Below are 26,640 nucleotides of genomic sequence, written 5' to 3'. Positions count from 1 at the left end.
TATCTAAATACCGAGTGCCCACCCATCCAATCAGTATTGCATTTGAGAAACCTCCCTTATTATAAATTCTCTCTGGTGCATTTTTAACGGTTTGGTATTGCTGTAAACTTGCAGTACTTTATTTCACCTTGCTGTCAGTATACATTACCTTAAATCACCTTATATGCGGTAACCAAGCTAGCTGTTTAAATTACTGGGATAGCATTGCATTGGTACACTTTTTTGTATGTTTTTATTTTAAGAAGATTGAGTTTAATCACCTAGTGGTAGAAGGTGGCGGCCTGGTCTATCAGAGTGGGGAAATGCACAGGAAGGGCTTTGAGTGTAGTCATTTATTTCAAAGCTCACTCCCACAAAGCTCAGCAATGCCTAGCGACCTCACCTGCAAATCCAAAGTGTTTTTGCTGCATCCAGAACCATCAAGACTGAGATGGGGGAACATTACTGTATTTTTGTACTTGCAAATTTAAAGGGGCACTACTGTATTCCGGTATTTTCAAAGCATTTAAGCAACTGTTTACTTGAAAAAACACTCTTCTTGTCTATCTGTTGGTTTATTACATCACCTTACAAAAGCCATGGACTTAGTTGTTTGGTATTTATTAGAACTTGAGAGTTACTTTTCATAGGTGATTACTAGGCTAATGACCAAAAAGGCTTTTTTAAGCCTAGCCATGCATCTCAAATCTCTGACAAGTTCTGTATGCTTGATAAGTATAAGCAGGAGCGTGGGAGGGGAATCATTTAGAAGCAGGGGCCTGGGAGATGAACCATTTACAGGCTGCTTGTGTCAGCTAGAGACATAGGGACTAAACCAGGGACGAATTTCCTGTTCCCCATCCAATTTTCCAAATTACACTTGAATTGTGTTAGGGTGGAACTCTGCTTCACATGGTTGGGGAGCCTGTTCCAGAGAAGGGCTAGTCTCTGGGATACATACCTGTCTCTCCAGCAGGTCCTGTTTATATCACTGGCAAGGTTAAGACATTTGAATGGATGATTCTGCTGCTGTTTGTTTTGCGGATATGCAGAAGGTCCAGAGTGATGTCTGACAATACCTTGTGTATCAGACATACATCTGCCACCAACAGCCTGTGGGAGACAAAATACAGGGATAGAGCCTTAAGGCAGTCTGCACAGGACATGTTACTTATACCCTGTATTATTTTAGTGAGGAACCTCTGTAGACATTCCAATTGCTGGATAAACCTAGTTAGGTACATACCAAATGGGCACTGTACTCCTTGATGGATCTGATGAACGCCAAATACAGTGGAACAATGACTTCCTTGGAATTAAATGCCATACCTTTGTTGCTAATGCACAACATGGAATGGTTTCCTCACTGCTGTACTTTTACATTAAGAATTTCCAGGGTCATCCACCCTGTGGCAGATGTCTGTCATGTAGTATTTGTTTATTGAGCAGACTGCACAGGAGTTAAGTTTTCAGCTTTTTTTTTTTTGTGTCTACTAAGTAGGTGAATTTACACACAGCTGCTCACCATACATCAGCAGCAGTTAGCAGTGGCCTGCACTGTAGCACGTGCTTAGACAAATATTTATCTAAAGCTAGTATTTACGACTTTAACCTGTGTGTCCGTGCCCTGGCCCAGCAATCAAGGAGCCTCAATCCTCACCACTAACACCAGAGAGGGCTTCTCATATGAGGAAAGGAGAACAAATACACAGTAAAGTACAATTTCCCTTTAGAGCACACAGAGATCACAGTCAGTCCGGGGCTGGTCGCTCCCTTGCTCTGCAGGTCCCCAATAAGACTCCCCACTGGCACAGCTATAGGGTCCATCTCAGCCAGCTGGGCAAGCTAAAATCTCCAGCACCCTCTCTGTCCAACCAGTGCTTCATGTCCCTGCCCAAGTAGCTGAAACACACACACAGTTAAGTTTATACAACCACACAGACACTTCTGGAGAAGGCTGGCACAAGTTCTCCAGCTGTGCCCCTTTTACCCAGACTATACAGTAGTAATCACTTGCCACCACCAAGCTAATATCAGCTATCCAAAGGCCCTTAAAAGGGTGTCCATTTATTACTGTGCAATATTATTATCCAATTGGCAGTATGACTAAACAGTCTCAAGGCTTATTAGAGTGACTTGGCACAGGATTATTATATACATGCAATGTACTTAACTTATCTCTACATAAATCAGCCACAGTTAAAAGGTTTTAAAATATTAAATAAAAAATAATTAAAACCACAAGACAATACTTTCTACTTACACAGTGCTAGTCAAAAGAGTTCAGAAATCACAGAGAAATACCTAAAATAATTCATTAGTACATTTCTGACATCACAGAAAAACAGTCTAATCTTTCTAGTTCCTAGCTATTCCTAAAAGAAAACACAAATTTAAGATAACTAGCATAACACAACAGGCGGTGCTGTGAGTTGGATGAGCAAAACAAAAATGCTTAATAATCTCTGGTTCTCACTGTTTAAATTGAAACTGCACTTCTACTAAAAATTACATCATTCTTCACCCTTTCTGGAGTTCCCAGGCTACACATTAACTACATTTTTAACATCTCCATTTTATCTTGCAGCTGGTCAGGAGCAGACCAATAAAAATACATTTGCATGTTTAAATCTAGCAATTTATCTCTTGGTTAAAACAATAGAAATAATTTCTTCATCTAGACTTTACGGCACCACTGTCTACTTCAAAGGGTCACCACATGCTTTACTTTGGTCAGTAGAGTGCACTGTTCACATTTATTTGCAGTGCCACATGTAACAATATTTCTTTACATTTAAGACAAGCCTGTAGTTTACATTTATATTTACAAATGACAGAATTATCTGCACAATTCTATCTGCCTAGGCTTGCAGCCTTCACAACCTGCAACACAGTAAGGCTTTCAACAGAGCTAAACTTAGGGAAGCTAGTTAGCATGTTAAACAGCACTAACAGATCATAACACTAACAGCTATCCTTAATCCCATACATCATACATATGACCCCCTTTAAAACTAAGTCCCTAAACCACAAAAGACCAACCCTACCACAGGTCCTGACAATATCAATCTTCCTAATCTCTCTGTGGCCAGCTTGGGTAGTAACCGTCTCATGTACTCTGACAACTTTTTAATCCTTAAATTATACGCAAAAATGTACACACAACTTCTTTGAAGACTAAAACCTTGCTTACTAACAAGGATGTCAGTAACACACCACATCCTATATACACACATCACTCACCGCACACTGACCAGTCAAAGCACATACGGAAAGCACCCACCACACACAAGCCTAAACCCAATAGTCCCCAAAGAACAAAACTCATAAGGCAAATAAATGCTTTACCCAATACTCTTTTCATAAGGGTGATTCCATTGTATGACACACAGATGCCCTTATCACCAGGCTGGACAAGCAGAAGATATTGGTTAGTTGCCTGTCTGGAGTGCAGATCTCTAATATCATGCATGCATTCAAGTCAAAGCACCACAGATCAATAGGAGTCTGTCATACTACTTGCGGGTGTAAATGACCTGAGACATACCTCATTAGACTATATGAAGAGTGACATTATAAAGCTCTATGAATATGTGTTGCAGGCAGGTACGTCCCTTACATTGACCAGCATTGTACCTTCACCTAGGACGATGCCATAGCAAGAAGAGAAAATGATGGATTTTAACAACTGAATTAGGTACTGTATATCCCTGGAGTAATACCAGAAACTATCAGCATGGGAGGACATGGATTAGCAGACCACATTGCTTTGCTAAGGATGGACTGCATTTCGTCTCCCCTGGGCATTTGGATATAGGCTAACATTTTATCTAGTCCCCTGGAGCCTTTATAAAGCCACGTCAAAATGACAAAACTACCAAAAAAAAACTTTATTTAAAGCTGCATGAAATAGTCTAGCAGTGCAAGTTTAGATTGCTTTCCAAATATATATAGACCGACAGCAACACAGGCAGGGGGTAAAGGTGGAGGTGTCTCAATATATGTTAGCAGCAAATACAATTCCAGGTTAGACAGGAGGATGCCCTAGGGTTCATCCACATTCATGTCTCCACAGGCAAGGTCCTCTACCATGTCCTGGCCATCTACAGGTCACACTCTGACCAACAAAGCTCAAAACTTGTACCTGGACCTAGTGGAGACACTCAACATCTAACCTAACACCCTATTTATGGAGAGGTAGTTAGTTTCTCATGGACTGGCAAACATACTGCTTCTGACTCACAACCAGTTTGTTTCCTGAACTAAGTCAATACAAACACCCTGGACCAGATAGTGCATACTCCAGAGGCTCAAACATACTAGACGTGGTGCTCAACAACATGGGACTGCACCCCCCAGCCCCCCACCATATCATGTCCTCATTGCTGAGGCCAGATTACAAAGCTGTCTGCTGCAAAAAAAAGAAGTTATGTCTTACCATAACGTCCCATCAGAGTTGTTGAACTTCTTCCATTCATCACTGATGGGTACGGTTCTGAACCCTCAGAACCGAGCTGGCCAAATACCAAGCTAATATACACCAAACTCTCGAGCCACGCTACTACCCACAATGTCCTTCATCCCATACCTCAGATCGAGTTAGCAGAACATATAGTAGAAACAGAAATAAATGCAGAAACCATCTCTGCGCAAAAACCTTAACAAACCAAAATGACCCGAAGATCTGCCAGAAGCGTTTGGTGGGGGAAGGTGGGAGGGTGTGATGAATGGAAGAAGATCAACAACTCAGATGGAATGTTATGGTAAGACATAACTTCTTTATCTGAAGTTGTTAATCTTCTTCCATTCCTCACTGATGGGACCGAGTCCCTAGCTACTACAGAATCTGGGTGGCCCTCATAGAAGAACATTCTGGAGTACCATAGAGCCAACGGCAGCTCTTCCCCTGGAGATCAGATCCAATTTGCAATGCTTAAATGTATGGGGTTTAGCCCAAGTGGCAGCTGCACAAATTTCATCCATGGAAGCCCTAGCATGAAAGGCGACGGAAGCGGCCACAGCTCTATTAGAATGAGGTTTAATGCTGCCAGGAGCCGATTCCTCCTCCAGAGAATAAACAAAGGAGATGCAATCCCTAAACCATTTAAACAAGGTAACCTTAGATGCTGCCGATCCCATTCTAGAGCCCGCAAAGGCAACAAAAAGCTGGTCTGACTTACGAAATGACTTTGTCCTGTCCAAATAAAAACGTTAACCGTCCGTGGACATCCAAGGAATGGAGACAGTATTCCCCTTTGCTAGTATAATTAGGGAACAACACGGGCAACTCAATGGACTGATTAATAGAGAATTCTGAAACCACCTTGGGTAAGAAAGTGGGACTGGTGCGACGTGATACTCTGTCCTTATGGAAAATCAAATAAGGACTCGATGCATAATGCTTGCAGCTCTGAAACACGTCTAGCTGAAGTAACCGCCACCAGAAACAAGGTCTTCCAGGACAGAAATTTCACATCACAGGTTGCAGCCGGCTCGAAGGGAGGTAGAGTCAAAGTTTGAAGCACCCTAGACAGATTCCATGATTCCACAGGTTGCCTAATGGGAGGTCTAGAATGAAAAATCCCCTTCAAGAAGGTCTTACACAGACGAGAAGATATAATACGAATTCCGTCTGAACCATCATGAAAACTGGAGATGGCAGCTAGATGCACCCGAATCGTGCATGCAGAAGCCCCATTAAGGAAAAGATCAGTCAGGTACTGAAGAACCATAGCTACTGGAACAGAGACAGGATCCAGAGACAGCTCCTGTGCCCACAAGAAAAAGCGTTTCCACTTGTCTTTATAAAGTTTTCTGGTAGAAGGTTTATGGGAAGCCAAAATAATATTTCGTACCGGAGAAGTGAGTGATTCAAGCCTGGCTACTAACGGAAGGGGAGCAACCAAGCTGTCAGTTTGAGCGTGATCAGATTTGGAGACGACAACCCTTGGGGGTGAGAAATGAGGTCCTGAAGGAAGTCCAGGATCCAAGGAGGTCGGAGCAGGTGTGGCTGAAGGAAGGGGAACCAAACCGGTCGAGGCCAGAATGGAGCAATAAGAATCATTCTGCTTCTCAACCGAGTAGCTTTCCTTAAGACCAAGGGTATCAAGGAGATGGGAGAATAAGTGTACAGGAGACCTGCAGGCCAATCGTGAGTCAGAGCATCTTTCGGGGACTCCCCATGCGGAGGAAAGAGGGCTAAGTAGCTGATGCACTTCGTATTGGATGGGGGAGGCAAACAGATCGCAGCAAGGCCGGCCCCAGCGGCTGAAAATTTCCTCCGCCACTCTCTGGTTGAGAGACCACTTGTGAGGAAGCAGAACGCATCTGCTCAGCCTGTCTGCAATCACGTTGAAACTCCCCTGGATGTGTGTAGCAATCAGGAAACGGTTGGAAGCTATCGCCCACTGCCAAATTCTCATAACTTCGCGGCAAAGGGGGTAAGATCTGGTCCCTCCCTTCTTGGTGATGTACCAGACCAGAGATAGGTTGTCGGACTGGATAGCAATCGTTCCGAGAGGAAGAGGAGGATGGAGAGCTTGTAAAACCAGTACAACAGCTCTGAGCTCTAGAACGTTGATATGTAAGTCGACTTCTAGAGGAGACCACGTGCCTTGAACAGATTTTGCCTGAAAGTGGCCCCCTCCATCCAATCAGGGAAGCGTCCATAGTCACCATGGCGTTGGGCTGAAGAGGTTGAAAGGGGTGACACCAAAGACTTTCGTCCATTCTCATCCACCAAAGGAGATCCTGTTTGCAGAGATTGGTGATGAGGATTAGTGTGTTCAAGGGATGATGACTGTGTATCCATTAAGTTTGAAGAAGCCACTGTAACAGGCGCATATAAAGTCTGGCCAACGGAACAATGGGAATGGCTGCCGCCATGGAACCCAGAGCCTGCAGAACTTCCATTGCAGCCACTTTCCTGCGGTCGAGTATCACTTGCACTTGTGTTCTCAGTCTTAAGAGCCTGTGATGAAGAGATATTAGGCCGAGCTGAGTGTTGAACATAGCCCCTATGAATTCCAGTTGTTGTGAGGGTTGAAGGTTTGATTTTTCCCACTTGATAGTAATACCCAGAGACTCCGCCAGAGACAGAGTGTAGCAAGGGGCCCTGGTCAGTAGATGATCGGTGGGGGCGGAGAGGAGCCAATCGTCCAGATAAGGAAACACCTGGAATCCGTGAAGTCTCAAGTGAGCTGTCACCACTGCTAGACATTTCGTAAACACTCTGGGAGCCGTCGAGAGACCAAAAGGCAGGGCTCTGAATTGAAAATGATTGGCTCCCAGCTGGAAGCGCAGAAGTCTCCTGGAGAGTTTGTCCATTTTGATGTGGTAATACACATCCCGGAGATCTAGAGAGCACATCCACACACCCTCCCGAAGGAATGGAAGGATGGATTGAATAGTGACCATGCGGAACTTGATCTGTATGACTGACTCATTCAAACGACTGAGATCCAGGATGAGCCTCCAGTCCCCCATCTTTTTTGGCACCAAAAAGTGTCTTTAGTAGAACCCTAATCCGCATTGATCTGGGGGGGACCTGTTGGATGACTCGCTTTAGAAGAAGCTTCTTGATGTCGGAAGCTGCCTCCTCCCTTTGACTGGGTGGTACGTCAGGAAGGGAGAATTGAGGTCTTGGAAAGGATTTGAGGGGAATGTGATAGCCTTTGGTGATAATTCTCTGCACCCATAGACAGTCGCTAATGGAGGACCAGGCTGTTTGGTGCAGAGAGAAACGCGCCTCGACTGCTTCCAGAGGAACGCAATCGGGCAATGCTTCAGGAGCGCTGATAGGTTCTACCGGAGAAAAAATCTCTGAAGCCCTGATTCTGGTAACCCCCTCTGCCCCTAAAGGGGAGTCTTCCACTGTCGGACCCCCCCGCCTCTGGAGGAGTCCTTGCCACATGCGTCATGAAAGAAATCTTGCGACTTCTCGTGCCACAACTTTCCACTCCTCTGGTTCCTGGAGAAGGAACGCTGAGGTTTGGAAAAGCGCAGGCCCATGGCAGACAAGGTTTTTCCGTCCTGCTCGCACCTGGCCAAAGTATCCTTTACCTTGGAACCAAAGAGCGCAGAGGGCTCAATAGGAAGACTTGAAGGAATCCAGTAGGTCAGAAATGCGCATCCAGGCATGAGTCGGACAACCACGCCAGCACATGCTGCTCTAAGCTTCATTTGCATGGGAGAGCAACCTCATGGAAGAATTCAAAATCGCTTAAAGGGTGGCATGTTGGGAAGCCACTTTGGCACGTGCTCCATCAGACACTTGACCCGTGAGTTTACCAGAGAATGTGGAATTAAGGTCTCTCTGGAGTCTCGTAAAGTGTGCCAGGAAATTCAGCAAATGCACGGCAAAGGTCTCAGCAGCAAAAATTCGCTTCGCTAACCTGTCCACCACCCGGGACTCCCTGTTGGGCGGATGAACAGCAGGACTCTCTTCCGCCGGGTCCTTTTATGTGGCCGCCGCCACCACCACAGCATCTACTGACAAGCCTTTCGACCAATGGGGTTGATCCTCTGGAGGAGTAAGTACTTTGTCTGATCTCCTGGGGATAGCTTCTACTGAATCTGGACTCTTCCACGCTCGCTGCACGATGAATTTGACCAACTCATCTGCAGGAGGAGTCACCCAGGAAGTAGTGGGCTGGGAGCGGAAAGCTTGTAGGAGTAAGGATTCCTCCGGGGAAGAGGTGGAAGATTTCCAGTCACCCCGCTGACTCAAAATCTCCAAGATATCCCCAAAAGAAACAGTCAGGGGGTAATCTAGGGGAACCTTCCCCATCATCCATATCCTCAGTAAGGGAGTCTTCAGGTGAGTCCATGCGTTTTCTTTCGCACACCCTCTTCCGAGGGGGCTCTTTGGTGGGGATGTCCGAAGAGACCTCGGAAAGGGGGGTGTTTTGGATCAGTGGTCCCCTGCTAAGGGCCGGCGATGGCCGAGTTAGGGGAAAAACCAAAGGCGGAGCTGAAGGAGGGGGATTGCTAGCATCCAGCGCCCAATAGTAGAAAAAATAGTGGAGAAATACACACTTTATATAAGTCAAAACTACTTGGCTGGTGAGCTTGCTGAAAACAATGCTATATGGCTGCGTGCCAAATGAGATCTGAGGTATGGGATGAAGGGCATTGTGGGTAGTAGCTTGGCTCAAGAGTTTGGTGTACTCTAGTTTGGTATTTGGCTGGCTCGGTTCCGAGGGTCCGGAACCATACCCATCAGTGAGGAATGGAATAAGATTAACAACTTCAGATTAAAAATTAACCTGGAAAACCCAACTATTCTAATGCTAGCTACATACAGTTAAGCTCCAGCTAGTTAAAATTCAAGGCTCCCTCAAACCCTGAGAACACAGCTGCCTATAAAGAATTGTTCACAAAAACCCTGTTCAAATATGTAAATGGTTGCAGTGAGACTGCGGTACCTTTCAGAATAGCAACCCAGATCCAACACCAAAAACAAACCCTACTGGTGGAAACCTAACCTTAACAGGGTATACCTGGTGGATAGCCAGCTGGCTCACAGATAGGACACAAAGTTAAAATTTGGGAGTCCACCTCTACAAAGAGGTCAGTCACAAGGAGTCCCTCAGGGATTGGCCCTGAAAGTGCTCTTTTTTGAAATTTACTTTTCTGAGGTCAAGCCCAATGTCAGTAGTCTCTGGCTGACGAAATTTGCAGATGATTGCAAATAAGGAGCCGTCATTCATAGGTAGATACTAGGCTATCTGCCCTAGGGCATTTATAAGCCTAGCCGGAGTGTATTTGGCTTCCCCCTCCATATTAGATTTGCCTACTGTGCCTCTGTAAAGTAGGTCACAGAAGGTACCCTTTTAAGATTAGTTTACTGTGCCTCTGTCTAGCAGGGACACAGAAGAGATCCCAGGGGTGGATTTGCGATTTCCCATCCATGCGTCCAGATTTCGCTTGAAAAGGGTCAGCGAGGGGCTATGTCTAACATGAATTGGGATTCTATTCCAGAGTGAGGGGAGCCTCTGGGAAATGAATCTGTCCCTCCAGCATGTCCTATTTATTTTTGTGCTGAGGTTTAAGTCCCTGGAGCGTGTAGCTCTAAGGGACTTGGATTTTTTTGAGGTGGAGCATGTCCATTAATTCTGGGTTTGACATGGCTTTGTACGTCAGGCATAGATCGCCTCTGAGTAGGCGGTAAGCAACTGAGTAGAGCTGGAGTTTCTTTAGTCAAGCTGCATAGGACATCTGTTTGCAGCCCATGATCCTCTTGGTGAGATACTTTTGGGGTCTCTCCAGTTGCTGCAGGTGTCGTGTAAGGTACATCCCAAAAGGGGCATTGTATTCAATTATGGGCCTGATGAGTGACGAGTAGAGGGGCACAATGACCTCTCTTGATCTAGATGCGAACCCTTTTGTGATAAGGTGGGCTATATAGAAGGTCTTTCTAACCACTTTGGCAACGTTATTATCAAAGGAGAGATTACTATCTACGTTGGTCCCCAAATCTCTAATTACTTCTTCCGTACTTAATGGATTACCACCTATGTGGTAATTTGTGGGACCTTGTTTTTCCCAAAGGGGATGACTATGCAATTTTTAGCATTTAGCTTGAGGCCGTGGCTCTGGCACCAAGCATCCATCTCTGAGAGACCCTTTTGGGGGATGCTTATGTCAGCTGGAGATTCGATTATGGCCCCCAGTTTGCAGTCATCTGCGAACTTTGTCAGCCATAATCCCCCCATGTTAGCCTGAACCTCAGAGAAGTATATACCGAACAAGAGAGGTCCCAGAACTGAGCCCTGTGGGATGCCACTTGTAAATGGTTTGGATTCGGACATGGCACCTGCGATTCTGACCATGTGTGTTCCATCTCTGAGCCAGTTTGCAACCCATCTTGTGATATAGGGGTTAATATTTAAGCTAAGCTTATTTATGATGCCCGAGTCGGGTATTGTGTTGAAGGCTTTTGCGAGGTCCAGGTAGGCTGTGTGGACTACCTTGTCCTCATCTATGGCTTTGGTAACTGTTTCAAAGAAATCAACTAGGTTTAAGAGGCAGGATCTGCCCTTAAAGCCGAATTGGGTAGGGTTCAGTGTCTGGAGGCTCCCAATGTCTTTGTTTATGAGTTCCATGATAATACACTCCATAGCTTTACAGACCAGACTAGTCAGGCTTATGGGGCGATAGTTCCTGGGGTCCGTTGTGGCACCACCTTTGTGGAGTGGGACCACCGTAGCTGTACGCCATTCTTTGGGCACATATCCTGTAGTAAGGCTAAGTTTGAACAGTGACTTAATGCGAGGGTTCAGTTCTTCTTGGAGCTCGTGTAAGACACAGCCTGGAACACCGTCCGGTCCCATAGATGCTGTGTTTTTTGCTTTGGAGAGGGCAGCTTTCACCTGTGCGTCTGTGATGTCAGGGAGGTTACATTCAGTTGGGATAGGCATTTGTTCCTTTGGGGGGGGGGGGGGGTTGCGCTGAATCTGTCTGCCAGGATGTTGTCTATGTCTGTAGGTTCGGTATATTTTGTACCGTTATGCAACAATTCAGAGCATATCTGGGAGTTTCCACCCATATTCCTGACATAACTAAAGAAGGCCTTGTGATTATCTTTAGTGTCTAGGGCAATTTTTCTTTCAAAACTGGCCTTTGATGATTTTATGAGGGATCAAAGTTTCTTGCTAATACTGATCAGAGATACCTTCCCTTTTTGGGATTTTGCTCTGTCATGTAGTAGCTTCCTCCTTCTGTTGTATAGCTTATTTATAGCCGGGGTCCACCAGACCGGTCTCCTGTTTTTGGAGGAGTGAGTCTTGGTTTTATTTGGGATAGCACGATCCATGCATTCCTGCAGGTGCTCATAGAATGCATTTGTAAAGGATTCTGCGGATTGGGCTGTATTATCCTCTGGCCCGGGGGCTTTGAAGGATTCCACCTCAGTCTTGAGAAGTGCAAAGTTGGCTTTTGAGAAATTCTTTACAGGGATTTCCTTGGCTGGGGGTGGGGACGGGATATGGATGTCCAGGGAAATTTGTTTATGGTCTGATCTTACCAATGAGGGGTTTACCTCTGGTGTGGAACACAGAGTCCCCATGTTGGTGATGACCAGGTCCAATATGTTGTTCCCTCTTGTGGGAGTGGTGACCAGTTGTTCCATCGCATTAGAGTTTATAAATTCAAGGAACCGTTGGGCGAGGGTGTTTGGGCTTGAGTAGTTTTCCCAGTCAATGTTTGGGTAGTTGAAGTCACCCAATAACATAGTGTTTGGAGAGACCTTCATATTCTCCAGTGTTCTCAGGAATGCCAAGTGGGGTTCCTGTTCCCACCATCACAAATGTTCTCCAGGAAGGGCTGAGACAAACAACTGGAGTCAGAGTCATAGACACAAACTAAATTCCAAGAAACGCATAATAGCATTCTTCTAGAAGTCATCCATCCCTGTTAACTATCATATTAACACACCCATAAGAGATGACCTAGTAGTCAGGGACTTGGGGACACACATACAGTAATCTAGCCTTTGACCACCATGTGTCTATAGTAGTGAAGAAATCATTCTATGTTGTACAACATATAAACAAAGGTATGGCATCTAGTTCAAAGGAAGTCACTGTTCCACTGTATTCAGCATTCATCAGACCTATCATGGAGTACAATGCCCCCTTTGGTATGTACCTAACCAGACATATCCAACAACTGGAACGTCCACAGAGGTTCTTCACAAAAAGAATACAGGGCTTAAGTAAATTGTCCTATGCAGACCACCTCAAGGCCCTATCCCTGTATTCGGTCTCCTGTAGGTTGTTGATGGGAGATCTATGCCTGTCATACAGGGCATTGTCAGACCCCACTTTGGCAGACCTCCTACATATTTGCAAAACAAACAGTACCAGAATTACCAGCTCTAAAGACTTAAACCTTGCCTGTGATATAAATAGGATCTGCTGGAGAGAGAGATATGTATAACAGACACTACCCCTTCTGTCGAAGAGGCTCCCATCCATGTGAAACAGAGTTCCTTCCTTACCCAATTCAACTGCAACCTGGACAACTGGATGGGGAACAGGAAATTCATCACTGGGTTGGAACCTACGTCTCTAATGAATACAGGCAGTCTGTAAATGGTTCATCTCGCAGGCCCGTTTCTAAACGTTTTACCTCCCAAGCCACTGTTTACACTTAATAAAGGGTACCAGAACTTGACAGAGATTTGGGATGTATGGCTAGGCTTAAAAAGGTCCTTGTGGTCATTGCCCTAGTAAACACCTATGAACCTAGGAGAAGCAATTTTTTTACAGCTGCTCTCAAATGAAATATCCCCTTAAGGAACTACATGACTGTTAGTAAACATGCTTGGGAGGTGAGGTCTATAGGTATGCCGTCAAAGGAAGGAAAGCTGTACCTGCACTGCTACATGCACCAGTCATGGCCTGTACAGCTCAAGCATAGAATGTAGATTACAGAATGGGCAAACTGTACATCAGTACTCTGACTGGAGAACAAGCCATCTCCAGCAGGATATTAATGTATAAGCAATGCCACTGAAAAATCATATCAAAATGCCGCAGAGCTCGGACTGAGAAAACAAAATGGCTGCCATTATTTTCTGCTCGCTAAACAGTGCTTTTGATGTTTAGTGAGTGTAAAAGAAAAAGGAAAAAAAATTAAAATAAAGCATATATAAGAGTGCCTGCACGTATGAGTGTGAGAGAGAGCTACTGATTGAGCGAAACAGAAATGTGTGCATTTATTTCTGTCTGCATGTGTGAGTGAATATACACATGAAGGTAGAGAGACTGTGTGTGTGCGCGCGTGCGCGCCCGTCCGTGTGCGCGCATGCGTCCGTGTGCGCGCGTGTGTGTGTGTGTGCGTCCGCGCGCGCGTGTGTGTGTGTCCATGCGCACGCGCGCGTGTGTGTGTGTCCATGCGCACGCGCGCGTGTGTGTGTCCATGCGTGCGTGTGTGTGTGTCCATGCGTGCGTGTGTGTGTGTCCATGCGTGCGTGTGTGTGTCCATGCGTGCGTGTGTGTGTGTCCATGCGTGCGTGTGTGTGTCCATGCGTGCGTGTGTGTGTGTCCATGCGTGCGTGTGTGTCCATGTGTGTGTCCGTGTGTGTATGTATGTGTGTGTGTATATCCATGCGTGTGTGTATGTGTGTGTGCGCGCGTGTTAGCGTGCGTGTGTATGTGCGTGTGTGTGTGCGCGTGCGTGCGTGTGTGTGTGTGTGTGTGTGTGTGTGTGTGTGTGTGTGTGTGTGAGAGAGAGAAGTCAGTCTGTGAAGTGCTAACATGATCCAACAATCCCTTGGTAGCATGTGTGTGTAGGAGACAAAAAGAGTGAAGAGAACATGATGTCTGCCATCATTTAGAGAGGGTGTCTGTCTGTAAAATGATCGTGTTTTACTTTGTATTTAAGTACCAGTTTATTTTTTTAATATATTTTGGATGTAAAATGCTTACTCCAACACCATTAACATATACTACAGTAAATATGAAACAACAAGCGGAGGAACTATTTTATATAAAAAATATATTAAAAAAATAAAACAGAACTTAAAAAAATACGCAAGTAAAACAACAATTTTACAGACAGCCCATTCTCTAAGAGCAATAATACCCTCCATGGTGTGTGTTAATGTGCAATTAATGCCCTTCCAAGGGTGTAGGTGTCCTCCGCCTGCTGTGTCGGGCCTCACAACACCTCTGGGCAAGCATTAATTACACATGGTACTTCCTATACCAAGCCAACTGATACTGCCAATATACTGGCTACAGATTCAGTGCCAACTTTACCCCCCATCCCCAAGGGACCAGTCACAATACCAGTAGATTGCCAGGCACCCAGCATTACTGCTGCACAGGTTAAAACAGTACTGTCCAAGGCCAAGAATACAGCTTCTATGGGACCTGACAATATCCCTGGCTGTGTTTTACATGAACTACAGAGTGAACTGGCACCTCACTGGGTGCCCTGTTCAATCACAGCCTCACCTCAGACTTTGTCCCTACCGAATAACGAACTGCAGTCATCCCTCTCCACAAAGGAGGAGCGAATACAGATACTGGAACTATCGCCCCATTAGCCTGACGAGTCTGATATGCAAAGCTATGGAACGCATCATCATGGACCTAATAAATAAGGATATAGGCAATCTCCAAACTCTGGATTCCACACAGTTTGGTTTTGTGAAGGGTAGATCATGCCTGCTCAACTTGGTCAACTTCTTTTGAGTCAGTCACCAGAGCTGTGGATGAAGGCAAGGTGGTTCATACAGCCTACCTTGATCTGGCCAAGGCCTTTGACACTATTCCCCACTCAGGAATCATAGAAAAACTCACTAAGCTAGGCATCAACCCCTATATCACTAGTTGGGTTGCAAACTGGCTCACAGGTAGAACCCACAGTGTGAAAGTAGCAGACTCCAAGTCAGACTGCCGACCAGTCACAAGTGGAGTCCTACAGGGTTCATTCTTGTGTCCTCTCCTGTTTGGTATCTGCTTCTCTGAAGTCCAGGCCAATAAAAAAGGACTCTGGCTAACAAGTTCGCACAGATGACTGCAAGTTGGGCACTATTACTAACTCTCCGAGTGATGTTGACAGTCTACAGAAAGGCCTCACTGAGACCAAAGACTGGTGTCAAAACCATAGCCTTAAGCTCAAAGCCAAAAAAGTGCAGTCATCCCCTTTGGAAAAAACCTGGTTCCCATGAATTACCACATAGATGGTAGTCCACTGAACACAAAAGGTGTTATAAAAGAGCTGGGGAAAAAAGGTTGACAGCAACCTCTCTTTTGACCACCACATTTGCCACTGTGGTCAGAAAGTCCTGTGACACATCTCATTACTAAGGGTTTTGCATCCAGGAAGAAAGAGGTCACTGTCTCCCTCTACTCTTCCCTCATTAGGCCAATCATAGAGTACAATGCTCCATTTGGCATGTACCTCACTAAACACTTGCAACAACTCGAGAGGCTGCAAAAATACCTCACAAAGAGGATCCTAGACCTTAGACATTTGTCCTATACAGACAGACTAAAAAAAACTCAACAATTCTCTGTCTCATATCGCCTAGAGATGATCTCTGCTCGACATACAAAGCCATGTCTGACCCAGCTCTGTTAGAAATGCTACATATAAAGAAATCCCAATCCCACTGCACCACACGGTCCAAAGACCTCAACTTCATTACCACAATCAACAGAACATGCTGGAGAGACAGGTTCATAACCCAGAGACTGTCCATCCTAAAGAATAGACTTCCCATACATGTCAAGCAGAGCACCTCACTGGCCCTCTTCAAGAGAAATCTTGATGAGTGGATGGGAAATAGAAAATTCACCCCGGGGATCACTCCAGCGGCTTTACGCGACAAAGGCACTGCGAACCAAGGTTGGGTGGCGCGATGCCAGGGTAATCCTAGGGTCTAGGCTTGTAAAGGCTCCAGGGCCATTAGCCTAGTACACACCTATGAACCTATTAACACACCCCTGTTGGGCATTATTGTTTGCATAACTGAGACCAAAGCTAAAAAAAGGCTTGAGGTTTCCATTGGTAACAGTAGAAGAACCTCTTATATTTCTCTAGTTAAGATTGCCTGGCATCAGGCTTTCTACCATCCCTCATAGTACTTAGCACGTCTTTTGTGTACTGGCACCTGAAAGAGAAGAGAGCCAAAATTTCCATGGTATGAGCTGCAGAGTCCTTAAATTTAATTTTACCAGGACTCCTTTTTGCTGAGGTCTGCCAATAAAGACTTCTCCTAGGGCATCTCTAACAGTGAGAGAAGGGGGCTACCAGCACTATCTTTAGTCTCTCCTCCATTAATTTCTGGATCACTATTGGGAGTAGAGGAATGTGACAATGTGCACCAAACCAGAAGTGCCAGGTGATGGAGGAAATATCCATTGCTCCACTGCGTGTGCTTTGCTGGAGTAGTTTCCTCACCGATGAGAGAAACAAAAAGGTCCTTGCCTGGTACACGCCATCTGTCTCTGATCTCCTAATATGTTTTTCAGGGATGGGATGTACACTACCCTTAGAACCATCTTGGAGTGCAGGGCCATTTCCCTAGAAGTTTTGCCCAGCTTGCATACAGCGGGTACACCTTTAGTACTTGGACAACTACAGGCTACGTTTTAGAATGTTGTCCCACTTGCTTAAGATTTTGTGACCCTCTGAGTGGAATTCCCCAGGTTGTGACAAAGGAGGCATCTGTGTTAAGAGTTCAGTTTATGGAGTCCCCTTATTCGCTGGACCTCTTTATCCACCCTTTTTTTTTTTTTTGATGCAAGGTACAATGGGAATAGTCTACGTCAGGGACTGACTGGGTTTTTAAGGCACAACTAGTGCCTCCTCAAAAGTAATCTAGTTAGGGATACCATAAAAACTGTAGCTGCTATATACTCCAGAACCTTAGGAATTCTCACTAACATACTTTCATATTGGAGAGATTTTCAGAAAGTATCTTGCTAGGGACTCCACCTTGTTCTGACAGGAAGGCCCTCTGGTATTTACAGTCCAAGAGGATTTCTAGAAATATCAACCTTTTGAGTGACAGAAGGTATGATCTGACTAGATCCTAGTCCAAGGGTTTGGAAGCAATTTAGTATAGAGACCTCACCGCCCACGTCTACGACTGATCAAAATCAGGCAGTCATCCAGATAGGTTTATGAATTTCCTTGATACTGCAATATGTTGTCAGTTGTGCCAGGCATTCTATGAAGACACTAGCTGCAGTAACTAAAACAAAGGGCAAGGAAACAAACTGGTATTGGGAACTCCATGCCTCAGATCCAAGTGCCATGGTTCCTGTAAATGGGAATGTGTAAGTAAGCAACCTTGAAATCCAGGGTTACCCAGAGGGATAAAGGAGCTTGCAGTGCTAGCATTTTGACCTGTCATCACTTTTAGAAAGTTATTTCACCTTGACAGATCCAAAATGGGTTTCCAAAGAGCGTTTCCTTCTGAGCAAGAGTCTCCAGCAGAAATTACTACCTTGCTTCCCTATTTGCTCGAGTTCTACCACCCCAGGGAGAGAAATCTGCCCCATCTCTTAGAGGAAATGCTAGACCCTATTTTATTACTAACCCTGCAAATGTTGGTTTTGATTAAGCAATGTAGACTAACCCTGCTTTTCTACTTGAAGGACTTGATTGACTTTGATAATGGCTCATCAGAGAGTGGAAAATACTACCAACCAACCAAGGGGGGCTTGCTAAAGAATATATATTCTGAAGTAAGAGTAAAGGGATAAGCAAAGACTACTCATGGCTGCTCCCCTTTGTGAAGTGCGGCCACAAGAGCCTGCCATACCTTGGCATGAGGGATAAAACAGACTTCCCCTTTACCTCAAGTCTCCAAAACACCATCTGCAGCGGGGTTAAACAGCATATCACCAACTGTTGGGGCAATAAAGAGTTGTACTTTGACAATCTGTTAAGACCTGCATCCCTAGCCAGACATATTTGCTGACAGCAGACCTTCTGACTGCTGCATCTACAGTATGACACTTAAAGGCACAATTTCTTGCCTGTTCAACCAGACGAGTCAGTCATTAAACTTTAGCCTCCTGAGTAGTGTCACACGCATCCCCCACTGCTGGCTTCAATAAATTGTACCTTAATATATAATCATTTGAGGTTGTCATTTCAATGCTCTGAATACCAGGGCAGCAGCAGCCATGTACACTTTCTCCAAAAAGTATTCAAGAATCCTGAACTCCCTGTCATGCAAGGGTATTTGGGGCTGGGACCATTTCAGACTCCTTTACTGAATCCAAGGAAGCAGATTGATGAGAAGGAAAGGACCCTCTGGAGCATCTCTCAAGTATTGAAGAATATGCGGTAAGCTGGGCACTGTTGTGCTCATCCCTCGAGTCTGGCTCCAAGAACAGTATCTTTTCCACTTTTCAGCATAGGATTTTCTAGTACTAGGCCTCCTGGCCTCTAGAATGACTTCTAGCACCTGCTTACTGAGGGATGCTATTGGAGAGCTCAGGGAATTAACCAGGCTGCAAGGTTCAGGGTTTGAAGCTAGGCGTGCAGAATCTGGCCCTCCTGCTGGAACACCAGGGAAGGGGTCGGAGACAGGTGCCACAGATCCAGAAGTGACACTGCGCAAAAGGGGGTACCAGTGTCGGCGTGGCCAGTCTGGTACAATCAGTATTGTCCTTGGTTTGTCTTGTTTGATCTTTAGCAGAACTTGAGAGGAGAGGCAGAGGGGGAAAAGCATAAACGGAGAGGTTTTCCCAGGTGAAGGACAGGACATTCACTTTCCAAGCTTGGCTGTGGGAAGTCCTTGTGCAGAATTTGTCCAACTGGTAGTTCTGAGGGGAGGCAAACAGGTCTATCTCAGGGTTCCCCCATTGGTTTCTCAAAATGTTGAATATCTTTGGTTTCAATTTCCACTCGTGTGGTTCCATGAGATTTCTGCTTAGGTTGTCTGCCAGTGAATTTAGCTTGCCTGGCAGGAATTGAGCTTCTAGGTGCACTTGGCAGCTCAAGGCTGTGTTCCACAGAGCCATGGCTAGTCTGCAGAGAGGATACAAGTGGGTTCCCCCTGGCCTGTTTATGTACCACATAACAATGGTGTTGTCTGCCTTTACCAATAATTGTCCTGGAAGAATGTGGTCCTTTAAGGCTGTCAGTGAATTCTGTACAGCTAACATTTATTTTTGATTGATATGCAGGTGCATCTGACTCTGGTTCCATTTGCCCCGAATGCACTGCCCTGCAAAGTGAGCCCCCCATGCATAGTCTGATGCGTCTGTTAGGGTTTGTGCAGCAGGGGGTAAAATGAATGGCAGTCCCTTGTTGTAGTAGCAGGCCTCTGCCCACCAAAAAACTCTGTCTTTATGCAAGGAATGATAGGAATCATTGATTCCAGGTCCTTTCAATGTTGACACCATAGGCTTTTTAGATAAAATTGTAGTTTCCTCATATGCAGTCTTGCATATGGAATTAGCAGAATGCAAGAGGCCATGAACCCCAGGGCTTGCAGGATTTTCCTTGCAGATAGCTGGGTCTTTGTGGCCAGCAGATTGAAGTAGGCTGCCAAATAAACTTGTTTCTCTGGCATGAGGTAAGTCATCTGGGAAGTAGTGTTCAAGCTTGCTCCCAGGAATACAATTTTTTGGCAGGGTACTAGATGAGATTTCTTTTTGTTTATGGTGCACCCCAGTGAGGTTAGAAGTTTCTGTGGGTTCTGTGGGTTAGAAAAGAAGGTTGGAAAATAAATTGATTAAGAGCCACACTGGATACTACCTTGGGCATGAAGGAGGAATTGGTCCTGAGGGACACCCTGTCCACATGAAAGATGATGAAAGGCTCCACTGTCATAAGAGCCTGTAATTCACACACCCTTCTTGCTGAAGTGATGGCTAAAAGGAAGGCTGTTTTCCAAGAAAGGAATTTCAACTCTACACTTGCAGCTGGCTCAAAAGGAAACAGAGTGAGTTTTTCCAATACAAAGTTAAGGTCCCAGGCTGCAGTTGGGACTCTCCTAGGTGGTCTTAAGTTTTTGGCCCCTCTGAGGAACCGCTTGCGCAGTGGATGAGAGAAGAGGGGTGGTACTGTGTTGTAATGAGCCGAAATGGCTGAGGTATGAATTTTGATGGAGGAAAAGGAAAGACCCTTGTGAAGCATCTCAGTTAAGTATTTAAGAATCTGAGGTAAACTGGGCACTGCTGTGCCCATCCCCTGAGCTTGGTTCCAGGAACAGAATCTTTTCCATTTTTCAGCATAAGATTTTCTAGTACTAGGCCTCCTTGCCTCTAGAATGACATCCAACACTTGTTTACTGAGAGCTGGTAACGGAGAGCTCAGGTAATTAGCCAGGCTGCCAGGTTGAGGGTTTGAAGATGATGGTGCAGAATCTGGCCATCCCGCTGGGACAGCAGGGTAGGGATCTGGGGCAGGTGCCATGGATCCAGCAGTGACACACTGCGCAAGAGGGGGTACCAGTGTTGGTGTGGCCAGTCTGGTGCAATCAGTATCATCCTTGGTTTGTCCTGTTTGATCTTTAGTAGTACCTTGGTGAGAAGAGGCAGAGTCTTTACCATTAATTGTCCTGGAAGAATGTGGCCCTCGAAGGCTGTCAGAGCATTCTGTACAGCTAACATTTCTTTTTGATTGATATGCAGGTGCATTCGACTTTGGTTCCATTTGCCCTGAATGCACTTCCCAGCCAAGTGAGCCCCCCCCCCATGCATAGTCTGATGCGTCTGTTAGGGTTTGGGCGGCAGGAGGTAGAGTGAATGGCAGCCCCTTGTTTTGGTGGCAGGCATCTGCCAACCAAAGGAATTCTAGCCATAGGCAAGGTATGATAGGAATCATTGCTTTTACATCCTGAGAATGTTGACACCATAGGCTTTTTAGATACTCCTGTAGTTTCCTCATACGCAGTCTTGCATATGGAATTAGTAGAATGCAGGAGGCCATGAACCCCAAGGCTTGTAGTATATTTGCTTTGCAAATAGCAGGTTCTTTGTGGCCACTATGTTGAAGCAAGTTGTCAAATGAATTTGTTTCTCTGGCATGAGGAAAGACATCTGGGAAGTTGTGTTCAAGCTTGTTCCCAGGAATACAGTTTGTTGACAGGGTACCAGATGAGACTTCTTTTCATTTATGGTGTACCCCAGAGAAGTTAGCACCTTTTGTACAAATGCCAGAGGATTCAAAAGTATTTCCTGGCTTTCTGCCTGAATTAGACAATCGTCCAGGTATGGGTATATTTTAATTTTTCTTTGCCTGCAAAAAGCAATGACAGGCACTAGGCACTTTGTGAATACCCTAGGCGCAATAGATAGCCAAAGGGCAGTGTAGAGAACTGATAGTGCATTTAGTCTGCTTTGAAGCGTAGGTATCTTCTGCAAGATTCCCGGACTGGGATGTGCAGGTAAGCTTCCTTTAAATCCAGTGTTGCCAACCAGGCATCTTTGCCTATCATAAGAAGTAGCTGGTGAAGAGTTAGCATCTTGAATTTTGGAATCACCAAAAAAGTTTTTAAGGTAGAAAGGTCCAGGATAGGATGCTATAAATTGTCTATTCTGGGTACCAGGAAAAGTCTTGAATAAAAACCTTGTCCCTTTTCCTCTTCTGGTACAATCTGAATAGCCTTTATGCTTGAGGGAGTACTTGCTTTGAGCCTCTGTCCATTGATTTGGGGGTAGATCTGGCCAACCGTTTGGGGTTGGTAACGTGTGGAAGTGAAATCTGTATCCTTGGGAAACTATATTTAAAATCCATTTGTCCTGGGTAATGAATTCCCAGTTTTTGGCCTGCAGAGCCATCTTTCACCCTAAAGAAGCTGTCAGTTGAGAAGTGCTTGGAAGTTTTAAAGTCAAGTCATTGAGACAGCTTTCCATAGGGGGGAGTCTTACTACTCCCTGATTTGGAAGCAGACACCCTCCACTGCTTAGTCTTGTGCGTACCCTAGGATTGAAATCTGGGAATTCTGCTGGTTCTGGGTTTGGGTTGAGAAGGCCTGGAAGAGGCAGGAAAGAACCAGTTCTTAGAGGGCCAATGCCTACTAAATCCTGGAGGCTGAACTTGTAGGAAATCTTTAACAGTTTGCATAGATTTAGCTTTTTCCTCCATCTTTTTAAGAACTTCTTCTGCTTTGTTGCCAAACAAGCGGTCCTGATTTAAGGGAGCATCCAACAATTTAGCTTTAACATGATCTGGCAAAGAATGTTCCTTAAGCCAAGCATGCCTTCTAAGTGCAGATCCAGTGACAGCAGCCCTGCAATAGATCTCTAATGAATCAAACCCACATTGCAAAGTACGTTTTCCAACCTGTTTAGCAAAATGCTTTAAAATCCTGTAAAACTTTATTTTCAGCACAGTCAGGAATCATCATTTTCTGTTTAAGCAATCCAATATGTTGCTGATACTTTAACATATGAAACTGACAGTTTAAGGCCTTAATGGCAAGGATGCAGAAGTGTAAACCTTCTCACCCCATCTATCCAGCACCCTGGAGTCTCTTTCAGAAGGGGTAGGATTTTTGGCAGTAGTAGACTTAATGCCCATGGGTCGCTGTGAAATAGTTTCAGGATCCGCAGTAGGATTTTAAAAAAAAAATTTGTGAGAATTAGGAACCCTGTAGTAGCCATCAGGTTTTCTGGGAGCAGGAGGCAAAGAATCAGTGGCTAAACTAGATTCCGAAAAGGCATCATCAACAATGTCTAGTACAGGAGGTATAGCTAAAGGCCTGTGTTGAGGTAGGAATAAGAAGTCCCTAAGCCTCTTTTTTTGAATCAGAGTAATCGTGGTTTTCCCAGCGTAAATCCTCCCTAAGAGTATGCAAAGTTTCACCAAAAGAGAAATCCTCTGGAGGGGATGCAGAGGGAACAGAGTCCTCTGCATCCGAATCCTCATAAGCAGATAAGGGTAAATCCAGGTCATCAGAAGAAACAGAAATTTCAGAATCCTGGTCAGAAGATTCATAAGCAAATTCAGTCCTAGGTCGCTCAGAAGGGGATGGTTGGCTTCTCCTGATTAAAGTTATAAGGTCTTCAGCCATTCTTGTTTTTTTTTTTTTGGCATAGAGGCCTGAGCATGCGGCCTGGGCGTCTGTTTTCTAGACATGGTTCGAGCTTAAGGCCTTAAAGAAGAAAGTGGCGTCTGTTTAATACGCAAATCCATAGGCCTGAATACACCCTCAGAAGCCGGTGCCTGCACAGCGGCTCCGGACACATCCACGGTACAGACATCTACAGGTTCCACAGATGAAGCATGTCACTGCATACCGGACTCCGAATGGGTCTCAGTAGAGGCCTGCGAATCACTAGTAGCGGGTATCAGGGGCTGCGAAAGCACCTCACTGAGTACTGGCAACTGGCTTAGGAGAAGCGTAGTCTGCAGCTTTGGACCTAGGCGGCCTGTCACTGTCTTTATCTTTGCATTTTTTCAGAATGTCCATAGTCGGATGGCTTACCAACGACATATCTGAATAAGTGAACTGAGAACCAAAATATTTAGAAGTGTAAATATACTAACGACGGATAGTTCGTTGGTTAAATAAGGCACAAAACCAACAGCGAGGTACGTTGTGGTCATGGCATAGGCAAAGAATACAGTACGAATGAAAATCTTTGAGGTATTTGCTTTCCACAAGAAATGTAATTATTAACTTTTACTGACATCAGTAAAGAGCAAGAAAAAGTTTCCTCAACAGGTACTTAGCTTTAATTGAAGACTTAGGTTCTGAAACTCGAAAACGAAAATTTCAGGTGGCGACCGGCACTTGCGATCTGCTTCAACTTCAGGCACTGAAAAGCAAGAAAGACTGATGTGATAGCGTCGGCTGCATGCTTTATACCCCTGACAACCTTACATCATGGAAGATGAGACAGCAACAGACGCAGGACCCAAGACTTTGATAATCAGGCCGTCTGAGGACTACTGCAAGCAGATAATCCAAATGTGATGACTGCAACAGTGAAACACGAAGAACATCTTAAAACAAAACAAATGCAATACTAGAATAAGATGCAAAACAGAAGTGATCAAACCTTAAATGAAAAGCTTCAATTCAAAATAAAATGCAGCCAATGCAGGAAATGAGCAATTAGATTAAATACTTAAACTGCTGACTACTTACCCATCAATAAAATATTCTAAGGCAATGCCACGGTACATCAGTTAAAAACATTTGCATTAAAATTCATACTATCAACAGTAAAGCCTCCCCCCACCCCCACAGTAAATATCACTCATAGAATCCAATGTCATTACCCTTGCCATAACAGATTTTGTGTGTGTGTCGGGGGGGGGGGGGCTCAAACATTAGGCTCCTAACAGTATAATAAATGCTTTGCAACATAAATCATCTTCAGTCTGGCACTGCTTTCACAAAAAAAACAGTTATGCCATTCATGTGCTATTCCTGTCATGTTCTCAGCACCTGCACAAGATTAAATTTCTCATTTCTGCAGCTGTAAAGAATCAATGATGTGAAGTAGGTGCCCAGAGACATTACAAGATGGTCAGAACCAAAGGGAAAAAGTAATGAAGTCTTTAGTAGACATTATTCCAGTTGAATCCAACTGTACACCAGCTACTAGAAATGCTATCATTAAAGGTTAACACCAGATACTCATTATGCAAAAAAACTGTCAACATAAGGGGACTATAATGCAAATCCCTACATAATATATTGTGTTCTCCACTGTGTAAATGAGATAATGGCTTCACTCAGTATGACCAAGATGATACACATCTGGAAAACTCTATTCTTTGGCACAGACATCTGAAAGTGAGAAATGTGCTCTTACTTTGTAACTAGGGTTACCCACCTGTCCCACTTTGAGGGACAGTCCCCCTTTGGGCGGCTGTGTCCTGTGAAAAAAATCAAAATGGCAAATTTTTTAGGACATAAATATTTACTAAGTTTTCTTTAATAGTTGCATAAAACAATTTATCTGAGCCCCCTAAATACTATATGAAATAGCATAAGCAACTCAAATGCTGCAAGAATAAGCTTTTATTTTGGTAAAAAACTGAAGTTCTATCCTTTCTACTGGCCATGGGTATGTTTTGTACTGAAAAAAACTGACATTTCTACAAAAAATGCCCCACTTTGAGCATTTGAAAAGGTGGCAACCCTATTTGTAACTGGATTAAACACTTTAAACCAAATTTCACCATGAAGCAATACTAAATTTATTGTTTCCCCTCCGTCATCTGCCTCATGTGTAAAACAATGAAGGTCTAACTATGACCCAAATAACACAAGCTTAATAAGCAATCCAGACAATGAAGGCGATGACAGGGAATGCCCACCCCTTAAAGGCGATGACAGGGAATGCCCACCCCTTAAAGGCGATGACAGGGAATGCCCACCCCAAAGGCGATGACAGGGAATGCCCACCCCAAAGGCGATGACAGGGAATGCCCACCCCAAAGGCGATGACAGGGAATGCCCACCCCAAAGCGATGACAGGGAATGCCCACCCCAAAGGCGATGACAGGGAATGCCCACCCCAAAGGCGATGACAGGGAATGCCCACCCCAAAGGCGATGACAGGGAATGCCCACCCCAAAGGCGATGACAGGGAATGCCCACCCCAAAGGCGATGACAGGGAATGCCCACCCCAAAGGCGATGACAGGGAATGCCCACCCCAAGGCGATGACAGGGAATGCCCACCCCAAAGGCGATGACAGGGAATGCCCACCCCAAAGGCGATGACAGGGAATGCCCACCCCAAAGGCGATGACAGGGAATGCCCACCCCTTAAAGGCGATGACAGGGAATGCCCACCCCTTAAAGGCAATGACAGGGAATGCCCACCTCTCCAAAAGAAAAGTGTTGGGAACATATACTGTAGCACGTGCACTACAGTGTACAATTTCTGACCGAGAAAGGAAAAAGACAAAGGTGTCACCCTACAAGGAGGAGGGAGGGGAGGGAGCCTGATTCTAGTGGGTAGAGATTCATTTGCAAAAGCTAAGGACAAGTCCCTGCTTTCTCCCATTATGCACCCAAACTTTGGAACCTTTCAGCCACATAAAGGGAATGGAAGGGCTTACGACAGAAAACTTGTTACAAATGTCTGTATGACGAGGTCTTGTTCATGCATTACTAAAAACAGAATGAATAAACGTTTGTGCTTGTAATTGTGGCTTGGCTGGCAGTCCTAGAAAAAAAAACAAGAAAAAAGATCCCAATGAAAGAACAGTGATT

General features: G+C 44.9%; 1 protein-coding gene across 5 annotated transcripts in view; it reads right to left on the bottom strand.

Annotated features, from left to right (window-relative positions):
• Positions 1-26,640, bottom strand: part of KIF20B (kinesin family member 20B) — a 1,912,547-nt gene that overhangs the window by 1,563,832 nt on the left and 322,075 nt on the right. The gene's annotated exons all lie outside the window — the stretch shown is intronic.

Source organism: Protopterus annectens, chromosome 14.part0, assembly GCF_019279795.1.
Source record: "Protopterus annectens isolate FY-2018-M chromosome 14.part0, PAN1.0, whole genome shotgun sequence".
Taxonomy (NCBI): domain Eukaryota; kingdom Metazoa; phylum Chordata; order Ceratodontiformes; family Protopteridae; genus Protopterus; species Protopterus annectens.
This window is presented reverse-complemented; position numbering and strand designations above follow the sequence as displayed.